Source organism: Odocoileus virginianus, chromosome 9 (genome assembly GCF_023699985.2).
Source record: "Odocoileus virginianus isolate 20LAN1187 ecotype Illinois chromosome 9, Ovbor_1.2, whole genome shotgun sequence".
Lineage (NCBI taxonomy): Eukaryota > Metazoa > Chordata > Mammalia > Artiodactyla > Cervidae > Odocoileus > Odocoileus virginianus.
The window spans coordinates 71,381,051-71,405,569 of record NC_069682.1 but is presented as its reverse complement, the minus strand read 5'-3'; the positions used below and the strand labels follow the sequence as shown (position 1 = coordinate 71,405,569).

The following is a 24,519-nucleotide window of genomic DNA, read 5'->3' as shown; positions in this document are numbered from 1 at the left end:
CCCCATTCTTGGGGACAGGCCAGTGTGCAGAACAGTCCTTCAATAGGAACCACATCTTCCACAAGACCTCTGTAGAAGAAGGAATTGAGACAATGACCTAGATGTGTATTTCTTTCCTGTATAAAATGCACATGTAAGAGACCTTTCTCACTATGTCCATTTTGATGAACTGTGATCCCTTTGGAGAATGTAAGATTTTATTGGGGCCCCTTCGAGGATGAAGAATATGTCTTCCATGTCAATACAGTGCCTGGCTCCACATGTTGTTCAGTGGCTAAGTAGTGTCCAACTCTTTGTGACCCCATGGACTGCAACATACCAGGCTTCCCTGCCCTTCACTATCTCCTAAAGTTTGCTCAAATTCATGTCTGTTGAGTCCGTGATGTTATCTAACCATCTCATCCTCTGCTGCTCCATTCTCCTTTTGCCTTCAATCTTCCCCAGCATCAGGGTCTTTTCCAGTGAGTCAACAAGCTCCTTTGCCACAACAAGGCTATAATCCATGAAGGGAATATCTATATATGTTATTATTCAGTCGCTAAGTTGTATCTGACTCTTTGTGAACCCATGGACTGCAGCACATGACTTGATGGTTGAAAATGTGTATTCCAATGTAGGGGTTGGCTATTACAAGAAACAGCCACACCCCAAACCTTTTCAGAGTCAGATGGTCCAACCTGCAGGGGTTGTGAACACATTGGAAGAGAGAACAGGAAGGGCATCTCTTGTCTTGGGTACCCCGAAAACCTGCCTACCTGCCATCCTTGGCATGTTCCCTGGGCAGCTATATCAGTCAGGGATCTTTGTCTGCATCCCATAGACACAGACTGTAGCTAAATTAATTGAGAAAAAGAATAAGTTTCTGAAAGAATGTAAGTTAGTTCAAAAAAGGAAGAACCAGCCTTAGGAAAGGCAAAACCTGATTTTTCTTTGAGAGTCCACAAAGAGGAAATAAAGCAATTTTTTAAGGACACCACAGTGGGTTCCAGTTATTTCTGGGCTGCATTTTATTTCTCCCTAGATTCAAATATGAGTGGGAGAGAGAGTGTATGTGTGTGTGTGGGAGAGACTAATATAGCTTGGATCTCATGCCCACCCTGGACAGGGTGGAGACAGAAAGCCCGTCTTGATCAAATAGTCACACCAAGAATGCACCTGATGGGGAAGAGTTATCCTGCAGAAGAAAATCCAGGTGTTTATCCAAAGAGAAGGTGGCCCATTCTCAGGCGTGCAAAGCATCTGGGAGGGAAACAATTGCCTCCCTGTCCCCAAGTCCCCTTCTTTACAATTTCCAGCTGTAATCTAGAGACCTGAGAGACAGTCTTAGACAAATGCCCAGTGACCCATACCTCATAATATTCACTGCAGCTTTGTCTATGATAGTGAAAAACATGGTGGCCTCTAGAATATCTGTGGGCTGAGACGATCTGATGGTTACAGAGGTTAAAATAAACTAGAAAAGTAGATAATAATCCAAGACAGTGCTCGCTTCGGCAGCACATATGCTAAAATTGGAATGATACATAAAGATTACCATGGCCCCTATGCACGGATGACATGCAAATTCGTGAAGCGTTCCATATTTTTTTGAGAGAACAGCATCGAAACATGTATATTATCTAGGGTGAAACAGATCACCAGCCCAGGCTGGATGCCTGAGACAAGTGCTCGGGCCTGGTGCACTGGGAAGACCCAGAGGAATCGGGTGGAGAGGGAAGTGGGAGGGGGGATCAGGATGGGGAATACATGTAAATCTATGGCTGATTCATGTCAATGTATGACAAAAACCACTACAATATTGTAAAGTAATTAGCCTCTGACTAATAAAAATAAATGAAAAAAAATTTATTTTCTTTGAGAGAGATGGGATATTGTTTTTATTTTCTGAAATCTTCCTTTTTTTCTCAATTATATTTAGAATTATTTGTCTCTTCATTAGTATGTAAAAATTGTAATAAAATATGCATTCAAAAAAAATCCAAGACAATGTTATATAAAACTAAGCAACTTACAGAATGATGCACACAGTAAAATGTCATTAATATAAATATTCAAAATATGCCAGGTAATATATATATATATTTGGGGGGAGTATAAGAAAGTTCACTAAAAGTATAATATTAGTGAACGTGGTAAGAAAACAGTTCCCTGGCAGTCCAGTGGTTAAGACTTCACCCTCCATTGCAGAGGGTATGGGTTTGATCCCTGGTCAGGGAGCTAGGATCCCACATGCCTGGCAACCAAAACCAAAACATAAAACAGAAGCAGTATTGTAGCAAATTCATTAAAGATTTTTAAAATCGTCCAAGTAAAAATATCTTTAAAAAGCAGCTATAAAAATGGTTACTTCTTGGGGAGTGGGAAGGAAATGCATGGGAGAGGAGTGTGGGGAAGGTTGAAAACCATGTCTGAAGTCATATCTCATGATAGAGTGACTGAGGCCCAGAAACTTGTGGCCTAGCACTTTTCTGTAAGTATAAAGCACTTCCTTAGGGAAAAATCAAGCTTCAAGTGTACATCTCTCCCCCAGGGTCTTGCCAGCTCTGCCCTGAAATGGTCTCTGTTCCCATGAGTCTGCACATCTTATTAGACAAGCTCAGAGGCTTGAGCACGCTCAATGATCCGCTTAGTGGTGGCTCACCCCTGCTCCGCCTCTCATGACCCCCTTAGAATTTTGCAGTGTACCCCGTCCCCACAGCGCTTGTCTCATTGTCAGTTCTCTGTTGATCATCAGTCAGGATTCAGGAAGAAGCTGCAGGCACGTCCAGAGGGACCTGGATGTTGTCCAGCTGCACACAACCAGGCGATCAATGGTCAGGTCAGATCTGTGCTGAGATACGAGGGGAGGCCTGACATTCACAGGTGCCCCTGCCCCATCTCCATCTCCAAGCCTGGACTGGCAGCGTCCTAAATCCTCCTCACTGAGGCTGACGGGGGCCCACCTCCACCCCTCCTCCCCTGAGTCTGCTCATCCTGGAAGGTCATCAGATTTCCTCCACTGTGGCTTTCTACCCAGCTTCCCTGGTGGCTCAGCTGGTAAAGAATCCACTTGCAATGTGGGGGACCTGGGTTTGATCCCTGGGTTAGGAAGATCCCCTGGAGAAGGGAAAGGCTACCCATTCCAGTATTCTGGCCTGGAGAGTTCCATGGACTGTATAGTCCCTGGGGTCCCCAGTCCCCTTTGCCTTGGCAGAATGGCTGGTGGGGCTCTGTCTGCCTACACTGTAGTAGGGTTTTCTTGGAAGGCAGTGTGGGTCTATCTCTGGGGGTGGAACATAGGGTGTAATAGGGGGAACTGGGAGGGGAGAAAGCCTCATACTAGATGCTGCACAAGTTTCCATCCTCCTGGTTTAACGGAGGGCTTACACAAGTCTATGCTGGGGAGGGGAGTGGGTGGGTGTGAGGCAGGAGGAGAATTGCTTTATCTCACTGTCACCTCCTATCACTGAGTATTCTTGCTTGTGTTGGGGTGGACCTAAGAGATAAAAGATTTTGAAGAAATAATAGAGTAAAGAATGGCTGTTAATAACCAGAAGCTCCCTCTCTACTTAACAGAACACAGATAATCACCCCCAGGCAGAAGTGGAAGATCAATTATAAGGGAATTAGAGGTTTACACAGACCCTGAGTCAATAAGAAAAACCCTAGTGAAAATCAAAGTGCCAGTCATTGTGTGCGAAATATTTCCTCAGAGCTCTGCTCTGAAGTAGGAAAATGTATCTACTAAAATGTGTTTGAATGTCAGTAGTCAAAGACCTCATTAACAAAGACCTAAGGAATCCAATACCTTGTCCCCTCTAACAGAAGCGATGATTAGTTCAGCTCAACCACATCCATCTTCCTGCCCTGCCTTTCTCACCACATCGGCTTGCCTTGTAAGCCTGTCTCCTCATGCTCACATAGTAGCTGCTTGGGTTCCAGCGCCACTGGAACCAGCGCCCAATTGTCCTCAACCAACTGTTTTCAAGAGCCAAGAAACAGAATTCCTTCTTGTGCATTCATTTTATGAAAGATGAATGTTTTTCCCAGAAGATTCTCCAGACCCCAGAATAAATTTACTATTCTGTTGCATTGGTCAGACTTGGATTCCACAGCCATTCCTGGTTTCAGGAGAGGCTGGGCAAGATGTTTCTGGCATTTTCATGCTCTACAGTGGAAGGAGTGCCATGCTCTTCCTGAGAGGAAAATGAGGTTGGTGACCCTTAGCTCCCGTCCCTGCAAGAATGTTTCTTCCTGGGGGCTATATGGACATTTAGGCAAGAGGATTCTTTCTCCAGAGGGCTGTCATATCATTGCAGGTCATACAGTAGCATCCCTGGCCCCACCAAAGGCTGGGAAGGACATCAAGCATCAGTTATTAAGACATCCCAAATTTCCCCTAGGTGTTTTCAAATGCTCTCTAATGAGTGGCACCACCCCCAGTCTGCACCAAGGATTCTGAAAATCAGTGAACTATCTACAAGATTCAGACATAATGATTGGTCTGGGTTGAGAGCAGGGCCCACCCCCAGCCTAGCTCAATGTCTGGTCTATTTCACAAATTGAATTTTTATCAAGTGTTTTCTTTGGTGAAAATGCTTATACCTAGAAATAGTTAAGAATGACCATTTGATTCTACATTGGAGTTATGGGCATTCAGAGTGACTTTTTCAGTGTAAGAAAAAGTCAACATGGTTATTTTACTCAGCAAATATTCTGACCAAATTTTTACAGCTGATAGGATAAATTGTGGCTGGTTAATAGCCTGTGTTTTCTTCTATTTCTCGCTTTTAGGGGGCTTCTGTCTCCAGGGTCAATGCCTCATTCACACCAGAGATGAGTCTTAGAAACTCTTGAGTGTGCTGACCTCAAAGTCATACAAAATTAAAACATTTCAGGCAGAGAAATCCTACCAAATTGTTTCTTTTTTATTTCAGGTTTTTTTCCCTTCTAAATCACAAATTTACAGCATGTTATGGAAAAGGAGAGAATTCAGGGTGCACTCCCCCCCCTCCCCTCGCTTTAGAATGGAAAAAAAAATAAAACTTGGCTAGAGTTGAGTGCCTCTTAATCCCCAATAGAAATGTGACATTTTCATTTTGCTTTTTCACCCTGTCTAATCTTCACACAGCCCAAGGTAGGGGTGTGTCCATCCAGTACTCTACAACAATCACACCCAGTAATAACAAAGGCATGCCTGAGGGCTCCAGTGGAGATTGAAATGTCCCAAGCCCATCTCTTTTCTAAGGCGATGAAAAGTTGATCTGGGCATAGCCCCAAGCATAACTTCTCAGATTCCAAGTGGCATTGTCCCTGGCCCCTTGCCCTGCCCAGATGAGGGCCATTAGTTGAGGGTGGGCTCCACCAAGTAAGCAAGAGGGGTTACCAGGCACCAGGCTTAGGGGTGAGCTCAAGATCCGTGGAGCATTTCCTGACTGGGGCTGCTCTTTGGTTCTGGCAAAGACCAGGGCTCCATGGAGACGAGAAACAGACAAAATGACTCATCTTGGCTCAGAGCCCAGAAAATGTATGCTAATGCTTGCATGCAGACAAAAATAAGATTATAGAGAGATTGAATGCAAAAAATGCCCAGCCTCAAATGATACTTATCTTCACTCCATTAACAGGGAGAACCAATAATTTGAGGAGATTCAAAGAGTCAAAAAGAAAACCATCACATGAGTGAAATTATTTATTAAGTCAATTTTTTCCTCCCCACTCCCCTGCTCCTCTGGATAGACATCGCCAGAGTTCACCAATATCCCTGCCCTTCCACTCCTTCCAGGTCCATAGGAGGATCAGACTTCCCTGCCCGCTATAGTCTCACAGACATGTGACCACTCCTGGCCTGTGAAATCTGAGACAAACTGACAGGTGCCAAGTCTAAGCAGATGCACGTAGGAGCTGGAAGGTGATGTGCTATGATCCCTTCCCGTGCCGTGGTGGTCAGGGTGGGTCTGTATTGAGATGGTACAGCCTCCCTCAGACTGGATCACTCAATTACTCCAGTGAACAGAGCCCCCCAAACAACCCATGTTTGGACATAAAATGTGAGAAAACTTCTATTATGTTAAGCCACGGAGATTTCTATCTTGTACGTTACTGAAATCCTGATTAATATTTCCAATATCTTCCACCAGAATGTCCTATAGATGGACATGTTAAAAGCCCACAACTTTCTCTAAACATAACATGCAAAATATTACTGGTGTTCAAATTCCTCTGGGCAAAAACAACAAAACAAAACAAAAATCAGAAGTGTTGTAGATGAGATAGAGACTGTCTTCAGCAAGTCAGAACTACTGCCCCAATATTGAATGTGATGAAAGGGAAAGAAGCATTTAAAAGTGCTGACATCAGGGATGGACACTTTAATGGTTATATCAAGGGAGATCTAAATTTAGACATAGAAAGAATCTAGTGACAGGTAGGAATGAACCACTGGGACTTGGGAGCTTTGCCATTTGGGGTTATTTGAGTTACATAATTGTTATCTATATTATGAGTAAGACGGACTAGGACCTGGGATCTTTTGCTACAGTGTTTGCAGCTGGACAAACATCTCTTTGAGCAACAAAATATAAAGAAATTATAAAGAACAAAAACTAAATGTGTGCATGCCCAGTTGGGGCAAATTATGGACAATAAAATACCAGAAGACCAAAAAACCCAAACACCACTTCTGAAGAGCCAAGAGCAAAAAACACGACGTCAGGAGTAAAAGCAGGGTACTATGCATGCCCCTGCACTCAACACCACCATCACTTCAGTTCAGTCGCTCAGTCCTCTCTGACTCTTTGTGACCCCATGAACCACAGCATGCCAGGCCTCCCTGTCCATCACCAACTCCAAGAGTTTACCCAAACTCATGTCCATTGAGTCAGTGATACCATCTAACCAACTCATCCTCTGTTGTCCCCTTCTCCTCCTGCCTTCAATCTTTCCCAGCATCAGGGTCTTTTCCAATGAGTCATCTCTTTGCATCAGGTGGCCAAAATATTGGAGTTTCACCTTCAAATCAGTCCGTCTAATGAACACCCAGGACTGATCCCTTTAGGATGGACTGGTTGGATCTCCTTGCAGTCCAAGGGACTCTCAAGAGTCTTCTCCAACACCACAGTTCAAAAGCATCAATTTTTCGGCGCTCAGCTTTCTTCACAGTCCAACTCTCACATCCACACATGACTACTGGAAAAACCATAGCCTTGACTAGAAGGACCTTTGTTGACAAAGAAATGTCTCTGCTTTCTAATATGCTGTCTAGGTTGGTCATAACTTTCCTTCCAAGGAGTAAGTGTCTTTTAATTTCATGGCTGCTGTCACCATCTGCAGTGATTTTGGAACCCAAGAAAATTAAGTCAGCCACTGTTTCCACTGTTTCCCCATCTAATTGCCATGAAGTGATGGGACTGGATGCCATGATCTTTGTTTTCTGAATGTTGAGCTTTAAGACAACTTTTTCACTCTCCTCTTTCACTTTCATCAAGAGGCTCCTTAGTTCTTCTTTACCTTCTGCCATAAGGGTGATGTCATCTGCATATCTGAGGTTATTGATATTTCTCCTGGCAATCTTGATTCCAGCTTGTGCATCTTCCAGCCCAGAGTTTCTCATGATGTACTCTGCATGTAAGTTAAATAAGCAGGGTGACAATATACAGCCTTGACGGACTCCTTTTCCTATTTGGAACCAGCCTGTTGTTCCATGTCTATCGCTTCCTAACCTGCATACAGGTTCCTCAAGAGGCAGGTCAGGTGGTCTGGTATTCCCATCTCTTTAAGAATTTTCCACAGTTTACTGTGATCCACACAGTCAAGGCTTTAGCAGAGTCAATAAAGCAGAAATAGATGTTTTTCTGGAACTCTCTTGCTTTTTTGATGATCCAGCGTATGTTGGTAATTTGACCTCTGGTTCCCCTGCCTTTTCTAAAACCAACTTGAACATCTGGAAGTTCACGGTCCATGTATTGCTGAAGCCTGACTTGGAGGATTTTGAGTATTACTTTACTATCGTGTGAGATGGGTGCAATTTTGCGGTAGTTTGAGCATTCTTTGGCATTGACTTTCTTTGGGATTGGAATGAAAACTGACCTTTTCCAGTCCTGTGGCCACTGCTGAGTTTTCCAAATTTGCTGACATATTGAGTGCAGCACTTTCTTTGCAGGAAGGGGGACCCCTTCCAGGGCCTGAAACTGGGCTCTTGTCTAACACTTGGAAATGAATTGTCCGAGGAGACACATGTGCTGATAAAGCAAGAGATTTTATTGGGAAGGGCACCCGGGTAGAGAGCAGGAGGGCAAGGGAACCCAGGAGAACTGCTCTGCCCCGTGGCTTGAAGTCTCCGGTTTTATGGTGATTAGTTTCCGGGTGGTCTTTGGCCAATCATTCTAATTCCGAGTCTTTCCTGGTGGTGCACGCATCACTCAGCCAAGACGGATGCTAGCAAGAGGGATTCTGGGAAATGGACGGACACGCGGTGTCTCCTTTCAACCTTTCCTGAACTCTTCCGATTGGTGGTGACTTACTAGTTCCGTGTTCCTTACCAGGACCGCCTGTCTTAAAACAGCTCATGGGAATGGTTACTATGGTGCCTGGCCGGGTGGGTGGTTTCAATCAGCGTGCTTCCCCAAACACTGTCACAGCAGCATCTTTCAGGATTTGAAATAGCTCTACTGGAATTCCATCACCTTCAGTAGCCTTGTTCTTAGTGATACTTCCTAAGGCCCACTTGACTTCGCATTCCAGGATGTCTGGCTCTAGGTGAGTGATCACACCATTGTGATTATCTGGGTCATGAAGATCTTTTTTGTATAGTTCTTCTGTGTGTTTTTGCCACCTCTTCTTAATACCTTCTGCTTCTGTTAGGTCCATACCATTTCTGTCCTTTATTGAGCCCATCTTTGCATGAAATGCTCCCTTGGTACCTCTGATTTTCTTGAAGAGATCTCTAGTCTTTCCTATTCTATTGTTTTTCTCTACTTCTTTGCATTGATCTCTGAGGAAGACTTTCTTATCTCTCCTTGCTGTTCTTTGGAACTCTGCATTCAGATGGGTCTATCTTTCCTTTTCTCTTTCGCTTTTGCTCCTCTTCTTTTCACAGCTATTTGTAAGGCCTCCCCAGGGCAAACCACCTAAGCCACCCTTCCCACCTGACCCCTGGACACACCCCTGCCTCACCCCATATAAGGAACCAGCTTGTTGCCCTGCCCCACTCCTCCACCACGGAGGAGTGAGCAAGGGAGCCTGTTACTTAATTTCCCTCCCCCCTCCCCACCCTCCCCCCGACTGCAGCAGGGGCTCCAATGAACCCTTGCCTGAAGTTCTTGTCTGGCATCCAATCAATTTCTATTGATTGGGGAAGGCCAAGAACCGTGGTCGGTAGGATGAATATATTACATCTTAAATCTATTAAAGAGGAGGAAAAAACAGAGGAAATACATCCTTCTCGAGAGGCAGTTCAACATGTCTTCAACACAAGAACAAAAATCAAAAGAGAACCAATTGTTTTTGTTCCAGCAGAGAGTGAGATATGGTAGAGGGTTGGTGAACTGCAAGTGTGAAACACCAAAAATGGCTTTATTTCTTTAAAAAAGCAAAACCAAAAAACTTGGCTAAATGTAATAGACAACTGTTGATTCTGGCCCCACCATGTGCACTTACACTATTTTTAGTAACAAAATATCCCGCATATATTTTCCAGGAGACCACTGCCTACCCTGCAGTTGCAAGCCAAGAAAAATGAAAACATATGTCCACACAAAGATGTGCATATGAATGTTCACAGCGTCATTATTCATGGTAGCCAAGAAGTAGAAACAATCCAAATATCCACCCAACTGGTAGATGGATCAAAGAAACAAACAACTGTGGTGTAGCCATACTATATTCCTTTTTGTTGCCAAATAGTATTCCAGACTATTGGTATAAACCATCCCCTAATGAATCTTATGCTAAGCAAAAGAAGCCAGACTTAATAAGTCACATACTGAATGATGCCATTTACATGTCATTCTTGAAACAGAAACTAGAGGGATTGGGGCTTAGATCCGTGGTGGCCAACAGTAGGGGACAGAAGAGAGGTTGGCTGCAAAGGGGCTACACAGATTTTATGAAATGGATTATGAAACCGTTTTGTATCCTGATTATGATGATGGACGCAAGAAACCCTATTCATATCTTAGAATCCATAGACCTGCCCACCCATGAAAGGATTATTTTACTGTAGGATGGTTTTAAAAATAAAATTATTTTTCCAAAACTCACTTCATTTGAGTTGAGTTTGGGGACTCTGAAAATGGGTCTTTTGGATCAGAAGCTCTTTGGAAGATAATTAAATGGTATAATTTTGTTAAAGTTGGACCATTAAAGAAAGTATGCATATTCAATTCTTGAGTGAACTGATTGTTTTTTTGGAGGGGATCAGGGAATAAAATGTAATGTACATAGTGCCTGTTTTGATGGTGTTCCATCCATTTAGCTCGGTTCACTTGAGTGTTTTGTTCAATTTGGGTGGCAAAAAATATTCATTTATATAACTATTTGTGTATGTACAGGAGCCACATCTCAGAAAATATGGAAATGCAATTTTTTTTTTTTTTTTTTGTACCAACTAGACCCATGGAGCCCCATGCATTGTATAATGCATAGTGGGCACCTCTCTGCTTTTTTTTTTTTAATTTTATTTTTTCCATTTATTTTTATTAGTTGGAGGCTAATTACTTTACATCATTACAGTAGTTTTTGTCATACATTGAAATGAATTAGCCATGGATTTACATGTATTCCCCATCCCAGTCCCCCCTCCCACCTCCCTCTCCACCCAATCCCTCTGGGTCTTCCCAGTCCACCAGGCCCGAGCACTTGTCTCATGCACCCAACCTGGGCTGGTTATCTGTTTCACCCTAGATAATATACATGTTTCAATGCTGTTCTCTTGAAACATCCCACCCTCGCCTTCTCCCAGAGTCCACAAGTCTGTTCTATACATCTGAGTCTCTTTTTCTGTTTTGCATATAGGGTTCTTGTTACCATCCTTCTAAAGTCCATATATATGTGTTAGTATACTGTAATGGTCTTTATCTTTCTGGCTTACTTCGCTCTGTATAATGGGCTCCAGTTTCATCCATCTCATTAGAACTGATTCAAATGAATTCTTTTTAATGGCTGAGTAATATTCCATGGTGTATATATACCACAGCTTCCTCATCCATTCGTCTGCTGATGGGCATCTGGGTTGCTTCCATGTCCTGGCTATTATAAACAGTGCTGCAATGAACATTGGGGTGCACGTGTCTCTTTCAGATCTGGTTTCCTCGGTGTGTATGCCCAGAAGTGGGATTGCTGGGTCATATGGCAGTTCTATCTCCAGCTTTTTAAGAAATCTCCACACTGTTTTCCATAGTGGCTGTACTAATTTGCATTCCCACCAACAGTGTAAGAGGGTTCCCTTTTCTCCATACCCTCTCCAGCATTTATTGCTTGTAGACTTTTGGATAGCAGCCATCCTGACTGGCGTATAATGGTACCTCATTGTGGTTTTGATTTGCATTTCTCTGATAATGAGTGATGTTGAGCATCTTTTCATGTGTTTGTTAGCCATCTGTATGTCTTCCTTGGAGAAATGTCTGTTGAGTTCTTTGGCCCATTTTTTGATTGGGTCATTTATTTTTCTGGAGTTGAGCTGGAGGAGTTTCTTGTATATTTTTGAGATTAATCCTTTGTGAGTTGCTTCGTTTGCTATTATTTTCTCCCAATCTGAGGGCTGTCTTTTCACCTTGCTTATAGTTTCCTTTGTTGTGCAAAAGCTTTTAAGTTTCATTAGGTCCCATTTGTTTATTTTTGCTTTTATTTCTAAAATTCTGGGATGTGGGTCATAGAGGATCAGAAATGCAATTTTTAAATTGAAGTGCTTGATTTCTAAGTCTGGTCTTTCATCCTAGTGCTCTAAAATTTCAAATCCTGCAGCATTTATGATTGTTCTGTTGTCTCTTAGATAAGAGACCAACGGGTCTCTGTAACCCAGATCCTGTTTAATATAAACGGTCAAGGGATGGAAGGAAGGGAATACAGTTGGGGAGAAATTGGTTCTGCTGCCCCTTTTTTCTTCAGAGTTCAAAGGACACATTTTTTAAAATTTGAAGATGATAAAGGGGGCACCAGCAAGGAGGAAAGGGACAAGTCAAGAGAAGAACTCTGCCAGTTCCTCAAGAAGACTCTATGTAAAGAGACATTTTTCTTCCTTCTTAACTGAACTGTGATGTTATTTGAAGAAGTTTATTCCCAGATTTAAAAAATTCCCAGGCTCTCTTGCATCTGGTGTTCATGTGACACAGATTTAGCCAATGGTTACTCAACACAAGTTTCCGGGAAATTCATTAAAGAAGCTGACTCAGCAGGTGGGTGCCCTTTTCCCTTGCCTGTCATGCTGGCTGGAGCTCTGGCAGCCATCTTGAGAGCAGGAGGATGGGGCCAACATGCAGGAGTGGAGAGTCAGAAGGTGACTGAGTCCTGGTATTACCATGAAGCCAGTATGTTAACTGCATCTAGATTTTTTTTTTAAGGGAAAATAAGCCTCTAAGTTATTTAAGGAGGGGCTGAGGGTCTCTGTAACTTGTAGCCAAAGCAAGAAACATTATCCCTATTTTTCTACTTCCCATAACTACCCATAACAAGCCACTCCATGATGTGACAGTGTATACATTTCTCTTTCCAGGTAGGTTCTTCCTTAATCTAAAAAGACAGATATTTCTGCTACTTCTCAATTTTCATGGAAACCATCAAGTTATAATGTATCATTTTCATTTCATCATCCTAACAAAACCTCCTTTGAAGTCAAAAGCAAGAAAACTCATCTCAGGAGTAATTTCCTGATCATCAAATTTTTGAATCTATATTTTTTAATTTGCAACTCCTGCTGGCATGCCAGTTGGTGAGTATGCTAATCCCTAGAGATTTCACTGTTATTTTTCTAAGATGAATACAAGTCAGACTCCAGATAACCTTCAGCTGTATGCCTTTGTCAAGAAGCATCATAGATTCAGGAAATCAAAGAGCTGGATGGAACTTCAAGAATAATTAGAGTTGAGATATTGCTTATATAATAGGACAAAAGTTTACAGTCGTTGTCAGCAAAGGAATACATGAGCACTGCAAAGTTTTTCTCAGTTTTCTGAAAAACTACTGATATTCTAGAACGTGCTCAGGGAAGATTCCTGTCCTTCTACCCAGCTGTCTGTGATCCAAACATCTCTGAGGTTGCCATACCTCATTTATTCACAGTTTGGATCAGGTATGGGGTCTGAACTGCAAACAACAGAATCTACTCTAGTATAGGGCAGGCCAAGCTTCCTTCTACATTCTTTTAGCCTGTGGCTGGGCCCGAGAATCAAACTAACATAAGACAGATTAACAAAAGAAAAGCAGACAAGTTTTATTTTATATTTTCATGTGCACGTGGGAGTCTTCAAAAGGAAAATAAAAAACCTGAAGAAGCTGTTAGGCCCCAGAGCTCATATCCTTATTAAACAAAGAGTGACTTGGGGGTTATGATAAGTGGCTTGGGCTGGGACAATACATTATGGGACAGTGACTAGGAAACATATGGAATGTTCCTGCAATTCCACTTCCGGACACACACCCAGACAAAACTCTAATTCAAAAATATACATGCACACCTGTGTTCATAGCAGCACTGTTCACAATAGCCATGACATGGAAGTGACCTAAATGTCCATCAACAGATGAATGGATAATGAAGATATGGTACATGTGTAAGCAATGGAATATTACACAGCCATAGAAAACAATGAAACAATGCCATTTGCAGCTACATGGATGGACATAACGATGATCACACTGAGTAAGTCAGACAAAGGCAAATACCATATGATATCACTTATATGTGGAATCTAAAACATGACACAAAGGAACTTATCTGCAAATCAGAAACAGACGCACAGATATAGAAAGCAGATTTGCGGTTGCCAAGGAGAAGGTGGGCGGAGGAGGGATGGGGTGGGAGTTTGGGGTTAGCAGATGCAAACTATTATACAGAGAATGGATAAACGAGGCCCTGTTGTACTGCACAGGGAACTATACGCAACATCCTATAATAAACCATAACAGAAAAAAAAAACAGGAAAAAGAAATATATAAAACTGAATCACTTTGCTGTACACCAGAAACTAACACAACATTGTAAATCAGCTATACTTCAATTAAAAAAAGAAAGAAAGGAGGAAACAAATAAAATATATGGGGAAAAAGTATTGGAAGATACTGGTTATTTCAGTGTTTGCTTGCATGTTTCCATTTTGGTGTCAACTCGCGGTCGCTGGTGATAAGATCACTCTTCCCTTCCTGGTAGGGGGAGGGCACCTTTCTCAAGAGAAGTTTTATGTTTAAGTAGAAATGGGACATCAGCCAGCCTTTCCTGCATCTGCGGTTTCTTAAGTGTCTTTACGTCAAAAGAAACAAATGATAAAGTGGCATATTTTGAGGGTGGTTTGTTCTGAAACCCCTTTACATGTTTTGGTTAACTAGAGATCTACTTAGTGGCTCCCAGAACCGCTAGGCCAGAGAATCAGATTGGAGGTTATAGCCAGGGACAAGGCAGGCGCATCGCAGGTGCTGGGCACAGACCCTGCAGCTCCCACTGCTGACCCTGAGCTCAGAGACAAGGGTACCGCCCTCTGGCTCCCCAGCAGCTCTGAAAGCCCCATGGATCTCCAGTCCTCTGCTCATAATGAACTTGCAAGCTGTCAGTTTCACGCATCTCTCTCTTCTGCCTTGAATCTTCTTTGTCTTCATCTGATCAGTGGAATCCGTGCCATGTGTCTGCTCTCTGGCTATAAGGGAGACTGGGAAGGTGGGTTTCTGGCTTCTTCTTTGAGGATGGGCAGACATGCCCCACAACGTAAAGGGCTTTCAGAATGTTCTGGAAGACCACAAATCATGACCAATGTCCACTCTCCTGGTATTCTCTCAGACTAGGTATCTTAGCCCCATCTTGACCACAGTTACATCACTTTTAGAAATTGGCAAAGGAGGGATGAAAAATGCAGTATTAAATTCCTGACTCCTTGATGGAGAAATTGGGAGGGGGGAGCCAATGCTTGGGAGAGAAAAGGCACAATATAAATTCCAGATGTTTTTCTAGGAAAAGGTGTTTTTGGCATGAACTTGCTATTTTAATGTAATGAAAACCATTCCACTTTAGAAGAGAAAGATTCTAGTTTCTTAGGGGCATGTGTGTGTGTATGTGTGTGTATCAAAGCATAAATCTCAAAATGATAAAAAACACGATTCTCATGAACAAGATGGTGAGCCTTGGTCAAATGTACATAACTAATAAGGGACTAATAGGCTGGCCAAGTTGATAGAAAATAGAATAAGAAAACAAAGATTCTATGTAGCCAATGGAAAGAAGAAATGCCACAGTACATTTGCTAAGTCAGACACAAATACTACCAGTATTTCTCTGGAAATAAACCTATAACTTTGGAATTATCTTTGGTACGATCAGAAAAGTATTGTACTTTACAATTTTTCTGCATGTTAACCTCTAACTTTCCAGGGTTGTCTGGGCCCTTCCCAATATTAACAGGAAGTCAGGCAAAGTCTCATCTCCTTGGGAAGTCAGCCGTCCCTTCCATGGGCTTGATACCCTGTCCTCCACCCTGACCCTGCAGGGTCTCACAATCATCTTTACACTTTGCTTCCAAGTTTTGGATATTTTTTCTTAACGCATATGAAGTTTTCTCCTATATCTCAAAGATAACGGTTTGACCGTGGGTTTTGCCTCTTGAACGTATGTACCCAATCATTCATCCATTCCATGAACATTTATTGGGCTTCCATTCCATTCCACTCAGCTGGCTATTGAGGAAACAAATAAATTAGACGCCAGTTTAACTCAAAGAACCAAGAACACGAAATCAACCCTAACAAAGCACTTTAATTGGGTTGAGAGAAATAACAACCAGGGGCTGTGGGGGGGTGGGGAAGGAGCAGTTCTGCCTCTAGGTTCGGCGGTGGGTGGGTGCGGTTGGTGGCAGAGGTGGAAGTAAGCTGGGCAAGTTCCACACTTTGTGAAGACCTCCTAAGCGCCAGGCCCATCCCAGGCTGCAGAAATCCCAAGATGGGTAACCTGTGGAAGCTGGCTGGGGTAGGTTCCTGGTCTGTGGGACTCTTCTGCACCTGGAACCTCAGTTTCCCCTTGAGGGTTCCATGCCCACTTTTTTTTTGCCCTCTTGGTGAATGGATGACCAAGGTGCTCTGGACAGAGGGTGGACATGAGACTCAAGCTCAGACTTCTGGGAAATTTTATCTTGAAATGAGTAACATAAGAAACAAAAATGATGGGTCATCACCCCAAAACATAAGCCCTAAAGAGGTTGCCCAGTAATTCCTGGTCCCTAAATCCCATAGCTGACCCTAGTCTTATCCTTCCAAAGCCTGGTCCCCCACCCTTCCTTTTGTCCTCAGAGTCACCCTACATCCTTCCACAGATTCCTGTTCCAAAGCAACCCAAGGATCCTAGCTGATGGTTATAGCCACCAATGGAATGCGCCAAGGATGACATGTAGGAGGGTTTGCAGCAGATACAAGCCTGGCGGCCCCAGCCTCAGCCCCTTTCCTGGTGCATTCACAGTCCTTACCCTGGGGATGGCACTATGGCATGGATCTTCTGAGAGATGGACCAATCCCAGCTAGAAGAATTCACCTTCTTAGACACAAAGCCACCTTTTTCAGCCCCTTCCGAATGCCAGGAACTATGCTAGGAAGTGAATAATGTAATCCCCACGCTAGAAGAGCTTCTAGGAAATGATTCAGCTAAACTCCCAGGGGGACTAGAGTCCATCAACATTAACTCAATTGAGGAAATTCTCCCTTCATGTGCATTTCACACAGGAAGGAAGGAGCTATCTGAAAAGTAACTCTATCCTGTGGAGGCTTGTGGGAGACCCGGCTTCTTCTAGGTGCTTTCATGCCCAGGACCCTCACTTCACTGGGAGAAGGAACATCTCTTGTAAGGCAGGCATCAGAACTCCTATAAACACAACTTGACTGAGTCCAGCACTAGAATTCCTATAAACATGGCTTGACTGGGTCCCGCACTTGAGATATTAGAAGCATTAATGTCATCAGTGTACAAAAGACACAGGCCATGGATCAGCGACCTCAAATATGTTTTTTCAGCACCAAAAGGATGATTATCTTGGGGGAGATCACTGTGCTTACCTTTATTGTGAGCATTCATGGAGCATTTGCAGTCATGAAGTGTATCATATTTCACAGGAGAGACTGCAGCAAGAAAACCTGATATTTGTCTCTCAATATTTATTCATTCAACAGATACTTAAGGAGCTTCTCTTGTGAACAGGCACTGTTCTTGGTGCTTGAAATACAGCATTGGACAAAATACACAAAAATCTTCATCTCAAAAGTGCTCATCTGTAACTGGCAACGATTTTAGAAAACTCTAGCTTCCCAAGCCAAATTGATATGATGTGCAGTTATTCCCGTACCAAACTTGGGTCTGCTCCTCCATATTCAGGAAAGCCAATCTACTGGCCCTGGGTTGTGGGGAAGGAAAGTGCAGTGTTTATTGCAGGGCATGAAGTTAGGAGGCCAGGGCAACTAGCATTCAAAACACCCGAGCTCCCAAGAAGTATTTTTAAAGGCAAGGTGAAGTAGGGGCACCCCAGGGTAGGTGACAAACTCATGTACAAATTCTCTGACCGGTTGATGGTGAGGTAACAAGGCAGTGTCACGGGGTAACCTTATCAGTCCTTAGACCCCAGTGGGTCTGGGGGCTCTGTGCTCATGGTCATCAAGTAGTTAATTTCTTCCATTTTTAGTGAGGGTTTTAGCATCTGTAAGACAACTCAGGAAACGTACAGCAGATGCTATTATCTAGGTACTTCGGATAGGAGCTAAAACAGAGGTTATGGAAGGGGGTCTGTACCGGGAAGGTCTTATAGGGTCCTGCTCCATCACACAGGAAAGGCACTCCAGTTTCAGGAGGTGGTACCTCTGATCCAAGTTAAACCTTAACAGCACTGGTGTTGGTTGCCCTGGCAACAGGAATTCATTTCCAGTGGGCACCTGAACCAAGCTGATCCTATCACAGTTCATCTCAGGCTTTTGTAAAAGCTACGGGAAGACTGGTGACCTTAGCCCAGTGTTTGAGAACCTCAGTAACATGGGGCCATTTTACACCCATCTTGTCCCCAAGAGTTAAGCCAAGACCTACACATACTGATAATGACTGCATTTGATATCTGAATTTAACTGGTCCTGCGTTCGCGCCTGCTAAGATTGTTCAGTCGTGTCCAACTCTTTGTGACCCTATGAACTGTAGCCTGCCAGGCTCCTCTGTCCATGGGATTTTCCAGGCAAGAATACTGGAGTGGGATACCAGGCCCTCCTCCAGGGGGATCTTCCTGACTCAGGGATCGAACCCATATCTCCTGTGGCTCCTGCACTCCAGGCAGATTCTTTACTGCTGAGCCCCCAGGGAAGCAAGTGGTCCTGACTTGAACCTAAGATGACCATGTAACTTATTGTCCAGCCCAGGACATGTGTGAGAGTGAAAGCCCTCTTCACTACAACACCAGAACAACAGGCATAAATGAGGACCATGCTGGTCAGGCTGGACTTAGAGCCCCCTACCCCCCTACTCATGATGGGTTTATCACACAGGCAAGAAGTTACCTCTCCATAAAGGCACTCCATATCTTACAAGGAACTTCCCCTGCTCAAGTTAGCTAGACAGCCGTTCTGAGGCTTAGTGAAAAGTAAGGTTGAAGGAGCTGCTGTTAATAAATGAAGAAGGCAAGCAGAGCTCACGGAGACCACTCAGACCAGGACATATGCTCTCTGCTCTCAAGACCGAGTGTCCCGCATGCTGGCACCACGCTGGACACAGAGGATTCCAGGATGGTCAAGGCAAGGTGGCACAGGTCCCAGTGCTCTCTGTCTTAGAGACAGAAGCACCTGAAACCACAATGGCAGCAGCAGATGCTGCGGGAGGGACCACAGGCAAAACCTGTCTGCCCAGCTGCCCGCTTAGAATTGTGATCACGTTTTCCGTGTTTGCTTTTGTTCAGTAAAACCTGGCGATGACGGATTGCTGAGCACAACTGACTTGACCTCTTCCCTTCCTCCGGCATTTCCGGAAAAATTCCAGCACTTCAAGGAAAAACGGCAGGCCATCTGTGGTTTGATATCTGAGCTACTTTCTGTCCCTCGATGATGAGAATTTCAGTTCAGGAGGCTTAGCGATGGAAAGCCCCCATCTTAGGGTCAAGAAGAGACAGTGGGGATGGAACAAAGAGAAGGCTCAGCCTCCCCCTCCACCCCTCCCACCGAAAGCTTCCAAGGGTGAGGGATGTGGGGGGGATGGTGGGGGAGACGGGGGTGGGAGCAGAAATAGAGGGAGAGGCTTCAGGCAATACCCACTCTTGGTAAGACCTGCTCGTGATGTGGAATGGATCACCAGGGTGCATTCTCAACAACTTTCATCTTCAAACAGGAGCATCATTTAGCAAAAAGGAGAAAGGTATCATTTCTCTGCCCGGGAACATCTCTCAGTCCTGGGCGAGAAGAGGCTCTGGGCACTGGAGTCCAGCAGCCTGGTGCTGGTGACATTCCTTTGTCTTCTGTATTTGGAGAAATACAGACCATTACACTGAATGGCCACGCATGCTGTGGTCAGCACACCGACTGGCATCTCGTCTGTAACACACCACGAGGGAGAACAGAGATACGATTTCTCTTGTTTTCCTGAGCTATACAAGCCATGTGTCAAGTTAACGAGCGGATTTGATGAAGTGTAAGACAGCTTGTCATCCAACAGTTAAGTGGCCTTGTTTCCTTTCCCTGGGATAATATTGGATTTCATACCGATAACATCAACAAGAGAAAGGCGCATAGCTAACAGCTAATTTCTGAAGAACATATGTTTCTGCTCAATTTTTGCACCTTTATTGCTCCATGTGACACTGTAATACTTTCTGCTACATAACAGCCTGATTCCCCTCATCTGTCTTCCATCTAATTCAAGTCAAAACCAGTAAAGCGGGCCAATTCCTGCCGATTTGTAACTCCTCCACAAATTATTGTCACTGAGTCCCCTGTGCTACAATTTTTTTTTTTCAGGAACCAATAACTGAAAAAAAAAAAATTACTGATAAAGGTGAAGAAGATCTCATTTTCCTTTTTATGCTGTTTTCTTAAAAGATGAAAATGTGGAATCTCACAAAATGATACAAATGAACTTATTTACAAACAGAAACAGACTCACAGAGATAGAAAACAAATTTATGGTTACCAAATGAGAAGAGGGCTGGGGAGGGATAAAATAGGAGTTTGGGATTAGCAGATACACACTACTATGTATAAAACAGGTAAATAACAAGGTCCTACTACATAGCACAGGGAAGTAGATTCAATATCATGTATTTAATCATAATGGAAAACACTATACATGTGAATCACATTGCTGTACACCGGAAACTAACACACTGTAAATCAACTATATGTCAACAAAAAATAAAAATAAAAAGCAAAATATGCAAATGGCAACGTGGGACCCTGATGAGACAAGTTTCTCCTGCATAGATAATTGTTACTTTTATGAAGAAACCTCAAATCAGGAGAACGTGTCTATGATGAATTCCACAAACTCAAAATTACTTCTTTGGAAACCTGTATATTACTTGATAAGCTGTCCCAGCTCAAAATTCAAGTTGCTCAGACCAACAGAGTCAGAGCCATCCCAGAGACCTGTGCCAAAGCTTTATTTTTCTCATTCAATCCATTTTACAAAAGCATCCTGTTTTATAACCGTTTCAACCAGGCTTCAATCACTTGCGCTACCCCACCCTCACCCCCGGCTCCCACCTTGGTCAAAGCCACGATTAAAACCGTGTCCTCTCTACTCTCCCGGGGTCTGCTCTTGCCTTCTGCCCTAGCCCTCCCCCCAGGCTACTCCTGACGCAATGTCAGAGTGATTCTTCACTACAAGTCAAACCACTCACACTGTCGCAGGCAGGCTTCTAGGAGGGCCCCAAGATTCCTGCTCCCTGGTGTATAATCCTTTCTCCTAGAGCATGGGCAGAAACTGGAAATACCATAGGATTTCACCTGCTTGACTTGGTGGCTCATCAGTCCATTTTAAATGGGTCAAAAATGAGGGTATGTGGATGGACCTGACCTAATCAGGTCAGTCCTCGAAGGGAACTAGGACCTTCCTAAAGGAGTCACACAGGCAGCCGCATGGCCCGGGGCCTGAGAGAGCTCTCTAGGCGCTAAGAACAGTGTCTAGCTGACAGCTGGCAAGACAGCAAGCCTCAGTCCTTCAGCCACAAGGAACTTAAATCTGTCAACAATCTCAAGGGGGGGTGGAAATGGCTCTTTTCCTAAGGCAGCCTCTCTGGATGGGACTCAGCCAGCCAATATCTTGACTTCAGCCTATGAATCCTTGAGCAGAGTGCCCAGCTAAAATGTGCATGACTCCTGGCCCTCAGAAATCATGAGATAATGAATTAGTGTTGTTTTAAGCTGATAAACTTGTGGTCATTTGTTACATAGTCATAGAAAATGAAAACCATCTCCTCCTTTAAAAAGTCTCCAAAGTACTTCCACCTTGTACAAATAAAGCCTACATTGTCACAATAGCTCCTGTGGTGGGGTCTCCCCACCTCTCCGGCCTCTGCTGTCTGCCTGTTCACCTCTCTTCACTCTGCTGGGGCCACACTGTTCACACTCTGCTGACCAAGCATGCGAGGTAGGCTCCTGCCTCAGGGCCTTTGCACTTGCTGTGCCCTCCGCCTAGAACACACTCTCCCCCCAGATATCAGCCTGAGTCCCTCCTTCATGGATTTCGGTTCACGGCTTCACGTCAATGTCCTCTGAGGAGCCCCCTTGCATCTCAACCCCCACATTCCCTGCCTCACTTTTTCTTCTTAGCATTTGTCACCTCCTGGTTCATTCCAGATACATTTTATCTTGTTATCCATCATCCCTGACCAGAGGTGGGGCCCGTAGTGTCAGGAGCTTATTGAGCCCCCAACTTCATACCTCACGCCCAGAGCAGTACCTGACATGTCACTGACACTCGTAACTTCTTGAATGAATGAATGAGGGACCCAGGATTTCATTGGAAAAAACAGAGCAGTCATGGAAGTCCCGAATGCCAAGTGAAATAGGCCACATGAACTTTAAAAATGCCCATAAAAATGAAAAAGTCGAAACCATAGAGTTCTATGAAATCTTTTTTTTCTTTTTAAGTACCTCCCAATCTTTATGTTTTTTGGAAGAAACCAAGTTACGTACACTTTCCTCAGCCTTGACTTTTATTTTATTTTTTTTTAAATAAGCGTTTCTTTGCCTGACCAGCAGTCACTGGAGCTCCTAGGTCCCCCAGAGGCCCGTCTGGCTGTGGGGTCGTTTACAGTTTGGAGAAAATGAGGCCGATGGAAAAGCCGCTGCCTTTGTCAGTCAAGGCCAAGATCCACAGCGCCAAATGTCAGCCAAAGACGGTTCTGTAATGAGGGCTGCTCTGCTGGAACGTTTTGCATAATTGGAAGGCAAGGTTAAGAGCAATAAGGAAAACTAAATGTGGACGTCCAACGGTTTATGAAACAGATGCTGGAAAATAGAGCAGAGGGCTTCCAACCAGCTCGGCCTGATGCCATTATTTACTTATTAATTTCAGAGCGAAAGAACAGCATGGGTGGGAGCGGGAAAGACCCAGGTTTGGGAAAAGTCATGGCTGAGTCGGTCAAGCTCTGTCCAGCTGCCTTCTCTCCAGTTGCGAGACCTGTGACCTCTCCCCACATTGTAAAAGCAGAACAGCATTGATGAGAGCCGTGAGCTCCACCACCAGCTACGTCCCGTAGGCCTGTCTGCTTCTATGGGAATTAGTCTTATCATAACTCTTATCATCAGTGGCTGAGGTCTGAGATGTGAACTGCGGCCGTTCCCTGAGCCTTGAGTACTGGGCCGGAAAGGTTGTTGCCACAGCAGCTCAGAGAGGCTAGGAAGACCTGGTTACCCCGGACAGGCCCACCCAGAGGCAGGCCGGATGAAAACACTATGGGCCCAGCTCAGCCAAAGCACAGCCTCCACTGCTGAAGAACGGCCACAGCGAGGGGTCGTTGTCCCAGCCTGAGTCAGGGACCAGGTCACAAGACGCAGGCTATGTGTGACAGTGGAGAAGGAATTCTCTGCAGGTCCTGAGATGTGCACTTTTCCCAAGAACCCAAATGCTGGAGAGGAAGGGGGTGGGGCCAGGGGACGAAGCACTTATTTCTTTAGAAAGAGGAAGACACCATTTCTATTAGTTGTTTCTCCAAAGTTATGAAATTATAGAAACTCTTAACAGTAAGCTTTTCTTAAAAGGATCTTGTAAGGATACCAAAGCAAGAGTTTGACGCTTCCAGTACTTCATTATTATTATTATGAACTATAAAGTTTAAATCACACTTCAAAAATTTTACAAAGATAAATAGCGAATGACAAAAAAGAGAAAAATATTTGCAGAATAAATGGTTTTTAATAAAGGATATACTTATCACATATCCAACTCTTATAAATCAAAAAGGCCAGTAAGCATTAAAATGCTAAAATTAAACCAAGAAATGCAAATTAAAATAGTAGTAAGAAAATGTTGGTAATTCAGTTGGCGAATATTGAAAGAAAGGTAACAACAGTGATTTCTGTGGTGAAGGGAACCGTTAGCCCCTGCTAATAGGCATGTTAATTTGTACAATATTTCTGAAGGCAGTTGGGCAATAAATATCAATTTGGGGTTTTTTGGAGGAAACTCTTTTTTATTCATTTATTTTTAACTTTTAATTTTATATTGGCGTATAGCCAATTAACAATGTTGTGATAGTTTCAGGTAGACAGCAAAGCAACTCAGCCATACAGGTACACGTCTCCAATCTCTCCCAAACTGCCCTCCCATCCAGGCTGCCACATAACATTGAGCAGAGGACCCTGCACTATACAGTAGGTCCTTGTTGGTTATGCATTTTAAATATAGCAGTGTTCTTTCAGCTTTTCTTGTTCAGCCTGTTTTTGTTTAACTCTAACACATTGCTGAGTTTATTTTTATCAGTTCATATTGCAAAATTTTAAACATTTAAGAAAAAATAAGGACTCAGGGACTACTATTCCTCTGCTGTTCCACTGCATGTTTTTGTTCACTGAGGTATAGTTGACATAACAACATTATGTTTCAGGTATATAACACAGTGATTCACAGTTTTTAAAGTTTATATCCCATTTAGAGTTAGTATAAAATATTGACTGTATTCTTTGTGCTGTACAATATATTCTTGCAGCTTATTTATTTTTATAGCAGTTTGGACCTCTGAAACTCCTATGCTATCTTGCCCCTCCCCCCTTCCCTCACCCCGCTGGTGACCACTAGTTTTTTCTCTTTATCTGTGAGTCTGTTGCTTTTTGTTGTTGTCGTTGTTATAGCCACTAATTCGCTTTATTTTTTAGGTTCCACATCTAAGTGATATC

At 43.6% G+C, this 24,519-nt stretch overlaps 1 non-coding gene across 1 annotated transcript; it reads left to right on the top strand.

Annotated features, from left to right (window-relative positions):
* The first annotated feature begins 1,481 nt into the window (after positions 1-1,481).
* Positions 1,482-1,587, top strand: LOC139036817 (U6 spliceosomal RNA). The gene has a single exon (XR_011489684.1). It is a non-coding gene; the product is annotated as a U6 spliceosomal RNA (small nuclear RNA).
* Positions 1,588-24,519: the final 22,932 nt, after the last annotated feature.